Raw genomic sequence first — 6,956 nt, forward strand, 5'->3', positions numbered from 1 at the left:
CTCCATCAGGCCATGCTACCACCTCGGCCCTCCATCAGATCGTGCTACCACCTCGGCCCTCCATCAAGCCATGCTACCACCTTGGCCCTCAATCAGGTCGTGTTGCCACCTCGGCCCTCCATTAAGCCATGCTACCACCTTGGCCCTCAATCAGGCTATGCTACCACCACGGCCTTCAATCAGGCCGTGCTGCCACCTCGACTCTCCATCAGGCCATGCTACCACCTCGGCCCTCCATCAGGCCGTGTTGTCACCTCAGCCCTCCATCAAGCCATGCTACCACCTCGGCCCTCTATCAGGCCGTGCTACTGTCACGCCCCGTTCACACAGAACCGGGCCAGTGACCAGGTTAACACCGGTTAATCCAAACCTGCCAGGATCATCTGATACAGTATCCAACCACAACATACACACAACTAAGAAAGTGTTCATCAGTTCAGCGGAAGACTTAATTTACCTGTAAATATTCCCATTATACTTGATACCCAAATTATAATACATAGTTAAGTACATGTGGGCCCGCAGGCATGATATTTACACAAAAAAAATACAATTTACATATCAAATACACAAAAGGGATCATAAAAAAATCAAAGAGTACAGCTCAGCTCGGTATCAAAGGGATCATCAAAAATCAAGGAGTACAGCTTAGCTCGGTATCAAAGGGATCATCAAAATCAAAGAGTACAACTCAGCTCGGTATCAAAGGAATCATCAAAAATCAAAGAGTCAAGCTCAGCTTGGTATCAAAACTACAGTCCCGCAGCACAGCCCTCGCACGGGCAATCCGTGCCGTGCTCTAATTCCTCGGGGACCCACCAATCCTCTTTAGGGAATTCAACTGTGGAGCCTGACCCTTGCTCTTCAGGTTGATGCCCTGCAAAATGACCTAAAAGAGGTGCACACGTGGGATGAGCTCACTAGCTCAGTAAGTGAAAAGAAGGACCACACAGCAGTCCACGCAACAAATCACAACCATATGCACTATATGCTATGCAATTCATTTTTAATCACTTCCACCTAAACAACATTACTAAGTCCTTGGTTTAGTGCTACTACAATCACAGTGCGCGTATACTCTGGGTACGAGCCGCGAACTCCATCCCACGATACCCCCATAGGGCTGTCGGAGAAGGCCCACCATGAGTACTCGAAAAAGTAAAACATGCCGACCACCGGCTCTCAACATAAAAGTAAATGACATAAAATAAAGGTGCTGACTCCAGTAATTTAAAAGCAGTACGATTGGCCCTCTTGAATATACCACAGGGGTTGTCGACTGTCCTAATGATCAACAGAGCGTATGTCTAACCGCCACAGTGACCCGACAACCGCGACCACTGCTTCCCCCCAAATGGTAACCCAACATCTCAACCCTTGTTGGGAAGGGTCGTAGCACGGGAAGATGATAATCCTACACCGCATGCTCCTATATGACATAGTACGATTACATAGTGCCTTCATGTCCCATTCCACGGGCAACCATTGCACTCGTTTCCAAGCCGACTATGGCATCTAGTCTATTAATGCATTATACACAATGATGTCAACATTCATCATATAAGCACATCACCATTTGACATTGAGAAAATAAACACAACATGCATGGCATAAAAATATGAGGATGACTAAGCTACATAGCATTTGCATGATGACATAGCTAGTCTAGATACAATTAAATGAATGCCAAACAAGCCTTGAAACAAGGTCAAACGTCCTCTCCCCACTTACCTGTAGTGTACAAAGACTCACGCCTGGTACGGGTGAGATCCAGTGCGAGAAGCGTAAGATTTGGTGAACCTATCATGAGTGAATGGGGTTAGCATTTCACCACTTTGGGGTCAAAACTAACAAGATTTGGTGACAAAATCATGTTTAGAATCCTAAAAGAAGGTCGCACATCCGTTTTGGGTCCATTCGGACGAAAACATCACGTTGGGAGCCTCTTGGGTGGGTCAGACAGCCCACCTGTCATGACCGACGGGTAGGTCGACCCATCAGTCCTGACCCACCGGTCATGACCGGTGGGTAGGTTGGCCCACCAGTCAGCCCACCGATAGGGCTCGTCGGTCAGCCCACTGGTAGGGCCCACCGGTTGGCCCCGAGGGCCCTGCTAGGACCGGTGGGCAGGTTGGCCCGTCGGTCGGCCCACCGGTAGGGCCCACCGGTTGGCCCCGAGGGCCTGCCCTCTCAGGCGGGTGCCCTCAGGCAGGCCATTTAGCCCACCGGTCTTGGCAGGAAAAATACCATTTTTCCCCAAAACCTTCCCCAACCTTTGGGGAATCAAATGGGGCTTTTCCAAACCCATTCTCCACACATTCAAAGTCTCATAAGATGGTTCTAACCTAGATCTAGGTTAGATTTAAGGAATGGAAAGCCATCTTACCTTCTTTGCTCAAGAACTCCTTCAAAACCCCAAAATCACTTCAAATCACCAATGCTTCTCCAACCTTGTAAACACTTCTTCAAGTCCTTCAAAATCAACACATAAACCATCTATTAAACCTTAGATTCATCATCTCAAGGGGGATCTATAAGACCTCAAGAACCACCACCCAAATCAAGGGTTTTACTTGGGTATGGTGAAAGTTTAGGGAATATAGCCTTTGCTCACCTCTAATCGTAGATCTCGTGTTGGGGATCACTCATCCGGCGTCGAAATGGGAAGATCAAACCTTGGCGCCGCTTAAATCCATTTCTTCTTCCTCTTCCTTCCCTTTTCCTCTTCTCCGTTCTCTTTTTCCCTTCTTTTCTCTCTCCTCTTTACTCTTCTCACCAAACGCCTGAGTGTCATAAATGAGAAAATGAAAAACATAATAATAGCTATTTATACTTTTTAAAACATCTTGTAACCACATGGTGGGTCACACAGGTGGGCGGATGCGCCCACCTATGACCGCCCACCTGAGGGCCGAAAATTGGTCACCAAGTGGGATTTTGATAGAATTCGACTCTCGACACGAATCTCACTCTTGGCATAAGATATAATATACGTATGTGCTTTAAGATACGGCTACATACCTGCTTTATCCGTACATGGCCTTATGATATGTGTATGTACACAGCTTGGGTACACCCATCTCCTCTGGCACTGACTCAGACTTGTCTGGCTAGTCGGTGTTCAAAGTCACCCTTGCCATCATAGTCCATAAGGAACCCGCCTTAACCCTCTCCGGTTCGGGTCTTGCATGGTTAAACCAGGCCAACCGTGTAATCAGACCGGGTCTAAGAAGTAGGGTATTATAGCTACCACCTCAGCCCTCCATCAGGCTGAGCAGCCACCTCGGGGCCTTCTCACGCTAACTAATCACCTCGGCTCGACTGACCTATCACCTCGGCTTGACACAGTCAAGTAAGGCACCCAGAAACATGCACACATCCACTCCTACATTCATGGGATGTGATCCCTGATCACGGGGGCAGGACTCTATCCACTACATGTCGCCAGAGGCGTCCACCCCTCTCACGACTTACACATCCGATATCAATGTGAAATATTCCTAGAATATGCCCTGGAACCCAGAATATTCCCAGAATCACAAAGCCACTCCCCTCAAGGACTTTACACCTAAACCAGACTCTCCACAAATGCCCCTCCTTCTCTCTCCATCAGCAGCCTATAAATACCAAGGTAAGCCCCCATCATAGGGGATGGATGAATCACTCCTTTAACTGGAAAAGCTCTCTTGAGCATCTACTGTGAAAAGATCTGACTTAAGCATTGGAGAGTCCCCTGTCGGGTCAGCCGACTCTCCCCTGTCATCTCTTCTGTGTAGGTCGGCTGGAGCACTAGGAACTACAGGGAAGATCATCCGGTCAATTTTTATTGCATCAGTCCCTAATGCCAATAATGAATTAATTCCAACCCGTCTCCAATCAGGGTGGAGAGTGTGCATAGACTACAGGAAACTTAATGTGAAAACCTGGAAGGACCACTTCCCATTGCCATTCATTGACCAGATGCTAGAGAGGTTAGCTGGACATGAATACTATTATTTTCTTGATGGATATTCCGGCTATAACCAGATCCCAATTGCTTTAGAGGGCCAACATAAGACCACTTTTACATGCCCATATGGAACATTTGCTTACAGGCGTATGCCCTTTAGGCTTTGCAATGCCCTTGCTAAGTTCCAACGATGCATGATAAGCATCTTTTCTGACATGGTCAAAAAATTCTTAGAAGTATTTATGGATGACTTTTTAATTCATGGGAATTCCTATTTTGAATATCTTCATCATCTTTCCCAAGTTTTGAAAAGGTGCATATCTAAGAATTTGGTTTTAAATTGGGAGAAATGCTATTTTATGGTTAAATCTGGTATTATTTTAGGCCATGTAATATCCAATGAGAGAATTAAGGTAGATAGAGCCAAAGTGGATTTAATTGATAATTTACCACCTCCTCAATCTGTTAAGGACATCCAGTCTTTTCTAAGGCATGCGGGCTTCTACAGAAGATTTATTAAGAATTTTAGTCAGTTAGCCCGACCTCTCACTTCATTACTTGCCAAAGATCAAACTTTTGAGTTTTCTAAAGAGTGCCTAGAATCCTTCAAACAACTTAAGAAGGAGTTGACCAATGCACCCATTGTTTAACCACCTGTTTGGACTGAGCCTTTTGAACTAATGTGTGATGCTTCAGATCTTGCCATAGGAGCAGTTTTGGGTCAAAGGATTAATAAGTTGCCCACTGTCATTTACTATGCTAATAGGACCTTAAATAATGCACAACTCAATTATACAACCACTGAAAAATATTTTTTAGCTGTTGTATTTGTATTAGAAAAGTTTCGATCTTACTTAGTTGGTTCATATATGGTGGTGTATACTGATCATTTTACTCTTAGATACCTAGTTCAGAAGAAGGATGCCAAAGCTCATCTCATTAGGTGGGTTTTACTTTTGTGAGAGTTTAATTTAGAAATTAGGGATAAGAAAGGAGTTGAAAACCTAGTTGCAAACCATTTATTCTGGCTTCCCAATTCCTTGACTGTCGATTCTCCAGTCAACAAGAACTTTTCAAATGAACAATTATTTGCAATGTCCAGTGAATCATGGTTTGTTGACATTGTCTACTTCTTAGTTTCAGGTGTGACTCTGGATCATTGGTCCACCCAAGATAAGTATAGGTTTCATTCTTAAGTAAAGTACTTTTTCTGGGATGATCCTTATTTGTTTAAGATATATCCAGATTAAATTATCCGATGATGTGTTCCTAATCATGAGCAACATTCTATTCTCTCTTTTTACCATGATCATGCATGTGGTGGACACTTTAGACCAAAGAAGACTGCCGCAAAGGTTCTCTAATGCGAATTTTATTGGCCCACTCTTTTTAGAGATGCTTTCGATTTTTGCAAGGCTTGTCCCGCCTGCCAATCTTTTGGTCATACCAATAAGAGGAACATGATGCCCCTCAACCCTATTTCGGTAGTTAAGATCTTTGATGTATGGGGCATCGATTTTATGGGACCTTTCCCTAATTCCTTTGGGAATTTGTACTTACTTTTGGCCGTTGATTATGTTTCTAAATGGATAGAGGTCATACCTTGTAAATCTAATGACCACAAAGTGGTGGTCTAGTTTCTCAAAGAGAACATTTTTTTCTGCTTTAGTGCACCACGTGCAACAATTAGTGATAGGGGTACCCATTTTTGTAATCGGCCTTTTGAGGCCTTAATGAAAAAGTATGGGATCACCCATAAGTTATCTATCCCTTATCACCCCCAAACTAGTGGCAAAGTGGAGGTGTCTAATAGGAAGATCAAATAAATCTTGGAGAAAACTGTTAATCTCAACCGTAAGAATTGATCCCTTAGTCTCATTGATGCCTTGTGGGCCCATCAGACTGCATTCAAGACCAATCTTGGTCAGTCTCCCTACCGTTTGGTGTATGGGAAAGCTTGTCACTTACCAGTTGAGTTGGAGCATAAGGCCTTTTGGACCGTCAAGAAGCTCAACTTTGATTTGTCTGATGCAAGAATTCATCGTAGGCTCCAATTATCTAAGTTGGAGGAACTTAGAAATGAACCCTATGAAAGTTCTAGGATTTACAAGGAAAAGACCAAAGCTTTCTATGATAAGTACATTCTACGCAAATCTTTTACAATTGGTGATAAGGTCTTAGTGTACAACTCTCGATTGCATCTTTTTCCTAGTAAGCTTAGATCTTAATGGGATGACCTATTTATTTTCCATAATGTAAATCCCCATGGGGTTATAGAGATTTTAAATCCAAGAACAGGGATAATTTCAAAGGTTAATGGTCAGCGTTTGAAACTGTTCCTCGAGTTTCCTACTACTGATAGTGAAGAGGTCATGGATCTCTATGAACCTTTTTACACTGATGACTAACTTTTAATCAGGTATGACCCACTTGCATTGTCTTTGCTTTTAATTCTTTCCATACATTGAGGACATTACATAACTTAAGTGTGGGGGAGGGATACCAGTTTTTGCTTTTTCCACTTTGTTTTGTTTGTTTTTCTTTTTATTTTTGAGCTTGCTAAGGATGAAGTCCTACTTTGGCTTTTGGCTAATGATCATACCATTCGGTTACTTGATATATGAAAATAAAATTTTTGATTAAGGTTCCCATTTTGAACGTATGAAAACCCTGTTGAGAAGAAAGAAACAAGCCTGTGTCTTGAGATAGGACTTTCTTTTGAAAAATAAGAGACCCTCGTTTTATGGTGTTGGACCAGATGTAAGTCTGTGGGTTCCTTGCACTTTTGATTTGGAGTTGAGATATTCTTTTTAATTTGGCATGAGTTGACAAATGCACAATTGCACAATTTTAAATGAAGTGTGAAATGCGGTATAAAGAAGAATAAGAGTTGATTCCCTTGGAACTAGACAGAGCATTACGTCTTAGGAAGCGTGGTGTCTTGATCGAAATTCCTAGGGAGGAAACTTCTGAAAGAACTCTAGCATCACTGTCTTTGTGGGCATAT

The sequence above is a fragment of the Macadamia integrifolia genome, chromosome 12, assembly GCF_013358625.1.
Source record: "Macadamia integrifolia cultivar HAES 741 chromosome 12, SCU_Mint_v3, whole genome shotgun sequence".
Taxonomy (NCBI): Eukaryota; Viridiplantae; Streptophyta; class Magnoliopsida; order Proteales; family Proteaceae; genus Macadamia; species Macadamia integrifolia.